Genomic DNA, 3943 nt, shown 5'->3' on the forward strand with positions numbered 1-3943 from the left:
CCTTTCCGAGATTGTATGTCGGAGCCTTTGCTCGACGACGATAACCTCTGTGGAAGAGGTCGAGAGAATCCACCAAGGATGTAAGACCTTTCTGAGATTGTATGTCGAAGGCTTTGCTCGACGACGTTAACTTGTGTGGAAGAGGTCGTGAGAATCCACCAAGGATGTAGGACCTATCTGAGGTTGTACGTCAGAGCCTTTGCTCGACGACGTTAACCTGTGTGGAAGAGGTCGAGAGAATCCACCAAGAATGTAGAACCTTTCCGAGGTTGTATGTCGGAGCCTTTGCTCGATGACGATAACCTGTGTGGAAGAGGTCGAGAGAATCCACCAAGAATGTAGAACCTTTCCGAGGTTGTTTGCCAGAGCCTTTACTCGATGACGATAACTTGTGTGGAAGAGGTCGAGAGAATCCACTAAGGATGTAAGACCTTTCCGAGGTTGTATGTCGGAGCCTTTTGCTCGATGACGTTAACCTGTGTGGAAGAGGTTGAGAGAATCCACCAAGGATGTAAGACCTATCCGAGGATGTATGTCAGAGCCTTTTCTCAACGATGTTAACCTGTTTGGAAGAGGTCGAGAGAATCCACCAAGGATGTAAGACCTATCCGAGGTTGTATGTCTAAGTCTTGCTCGATGACATTAACCTGTGTGGAAGAGGTCGAGAGAATCCACCAAGGATGTAAGACCTATCCGAGGTTGTAGGTCAGAGCTTTTGCTCAATAACGTTAACCTGTGCGGAAGAGGTCGGGAGAATCCACCAAGGATGTAAGACCTTTCTGAGGTTGTATGTCGGAGCCTTTGCTCGACGACGTTAACCTGTGTGGAAGAGGTCGAGAGAATCCACTAAGGATGTAAGACTTTTTCGAGGTTGTATGTCGGAGCTTTTGCTCGACGATGTTAACCTGTGTGGAAGAGATCGAGATAATCCACCAAGGATGTAGGACCTTTCCAAGGTTGTATGTTGGAGCCTTTGCTCGACGACGTTAACCTGTATGGAAGAGGTCGGAAGAATCCACCAAGGATGTTAGACCTTTCTGAGGTTGTATGTCAGAGCATTTGCTCGACAACGTTAACCTGTATGGAAGAGGTCGAATCGGATCCCCCTGGGATCGATTTTGTCTTGATTTGGGAGGGGGTGAATGCCGCGTGTATCCCGAATCAAAGGTAAATAATGGTTTATCTTTAGACCGTTATTGTCTTTTTAAGGTCGAGATTAAGACATTGTCTAAGGAGTAGAAGTCCAGCAAGGGACTGTATATGGCTTTCGCAAGTATCATTGCATTTGCCAGGAGTTCCTTGAAGTATCATATTGATATTGAAAGCATTGGAGGGATCTTCTTGATCATAGTTGGAGTCAAAGTTGCCCCCAGTCCAGATCTAATTTCTATGAAATTGATGAAGCAATGGCTAAAGTCAGGAAGTTGACATTATGATCTTTTGAGGTTGGAGCAAAAATTTGCCCCCTAGTTGGGAACCAGGTTCCCACAGACGGCGTCAAACCGTTGCGTCCTAGAGTATTCGCGACGGTAGAGAAATATATAGTTTAATGTCTTAGCATTGTACGAAGATCAAGCACACAAGCATATAAAAGAGGGGGTGAAACATTCATAAGAGACACCAGAGTTTTTACGTGGAAAACCCCTGAAAAGGGGGAAAAACCACGGGGCATGGCCCAGTTTGAATGAATCCACTAGTATTTGCAGTCGATTACAAATGAGGCCCTTCCTTTGTAGAAGGTCTTGTATTGATGTAGCAAATATACATCATATAGATTGCATTATATGGTAGGAGTTACATATACATGTTTGTTTGGTCGGAAGGACCGTTGTCGGCAGGAGACCGGGGTCGGAAAGATCGTTGTCTATTGATGGAGGTCGGACGGACCGTAGTAGGAAACAGAGGTTGTAAGGACCGTAGTCGGCAGGAGAGCTGGGTCAGAAAGACCATTTTCTGGTGATAGAGGTCGGAAGGACCATAGTAGGCGACGGAGGTCAAATGTACCGTAGTCGACAGTATTCTGGGAGAACTATGGGCATCAGGTGGTGGCCTGGAGGAGCTCAAGGCCTCAAGTAATGGTCCGGCGGAAGTATGGGCCTCATGTGATGTTTTGGTGGAGCACACGGCCTTTGATGATGATCTGACGAAGACAAGGGCCTCTAGCAAAGGTGAGGGAATTTAGCGAAGGTGAAGGTCGCTGGTAAAAGTGAGGGCCTCTGGCGAAGGTTAGGGCCTCTGGCGAAGGTGAAGGCCTCTGGCGAAGGCGAGGGCCTCAGATGAAGACGTCAGGCCTGAACGTCGGGCCTTGAGCAGAACGTTGGGCCTTCAGCAGAACGTCGGGCTTGAACATCGGGCCTGAACGTCGGGCCTTGAGATGGTGGTGCGGAGAAACTCCGACGGTGGTCCGGCGAGGCTCTGACGGTGGTCCGCGAGGCTCTGGCGGTGGTCCGGCGAGGCTCCGATGAGGGTGAGGCGGTGGTCGAGGAGGAGCTTCTTCCTTCTCTTCTCCTCTTCTCTTCTTGCTTCCGTCCCCCTTTCAAGAGAAATGAGGGGTCTATTTATAGATTTTTGGAGTGGCATGGCCCGTAAATAGGCATGAGATCAGGGGCGAATTGGGAGTGGTCGAATGGACGGCCGATATTGAATCCTACGATCGTGCACCGTTTATCGGACATTTGAAAGCCTTAATGATGTCGGAATTCTGTGATCTTAGGCTTGTTGGAGTCGTCTCGTCGAGCCGTTCGATTTGAGTATAAGCTCGTTAAAATCGGAGACTGTTTGGTAACTCAAATTGCGGTTTGAACATTCTAACAGCGCTTCGGGTCCATGATTTGGACCCATTTGGGCTCGGATTGGGTTGAATTTGGTGTCGTTGGATTCATATTTCTGAGACGCTCAGTTTGACTATAAGCTTACTGAAATCGGAGTTCACGTGCTCCCGGATTTAATTTTTGAAGTTTTCGGTTTGGGTTTTCCCTCGAGATTCGTGCCTGATCAAGATAATTTCATGATGACGTATCAATCCCAAATTTAATTTCTGAAGTTTTCAATTCAAATTTACCTCGAGATTCATGCTTAATCAAGATAAATTTATGATGATATATCAGTTGTTCCTCTATTTCCCGATGTCGAAGCTCCAGTCCAAAGATATAACTAAATTTTGAATTGACGGAATTTAATGTCTTTTCTTCAGTATGTAATAAATATTATTGTTATATGCTATAAAATGTATCTCAGTAGAATATTTGATATCTTCATTTGGTATAAAGATTTAGTATACACAAATTGAAGTTTTAAGATGTATCAAAGGTTTATATATGCAATTTTAAAAAGGAAAAAATTTAAGTGTCACAGAGGAAAGATCAATAGCGGCCTTCTTATAATAGTCCATAATATAATTATAAATATAAAAATTCACTCTTTTCCACAATTGAAGAATATGAGATTATGGCATTAAAAATACATATTTGATTCACATTATAGGGATTATAGAGTTCGGGTGTTTGCAAGCAAATAATTGAAAATTATTAATGATAGTCAAATGACAAAAGTTAGATCAGAAAAGTCAAGGGATAATATTGGTGATTGCTGATGGTGATTGTCGATGACGTTTACGAGGAAACCAAATAGATTTCCTAAAGTTTTTTTTTTTCTTCGGAACCTCTTCACATTGAGACTAAGGCCCATCTTTATGATTATTTAGAAAATCAATATAGTAAATTCAACCATAATCCAAAACACTCTATTGAATGATCCACATTAATTTCTTTGATTATTTATCCAATAACTAAGTGGCTTAACTAATTTAAAATAGAATGATAATAATCTTATTATATTCTTCGCGCGAAGCCATTCTATTCAATTAAAAAATTGCAATATTCCAAAATGTTGTTTCTTTAATTGAAGTCCTATAATTTTTTATGATGTTTCAAATGTTTGATTT

Source organism: Dendrobium catenatum, unplaced genomic scaffold, assembly GCF_001605985.2.
Source record: "Dendrobium catenatum unplaced genomic scaffold, ASM160598v2 fragScaff_scaffold_1497, whole genome shotgun sequence".
Lineage (NCBI taxonomy): Eukaryota > Viridiplantae > Streptophyta > Magnoliopsida > Asparagales > Orchidaceae > Dendrobium > Dendrobium catenatum.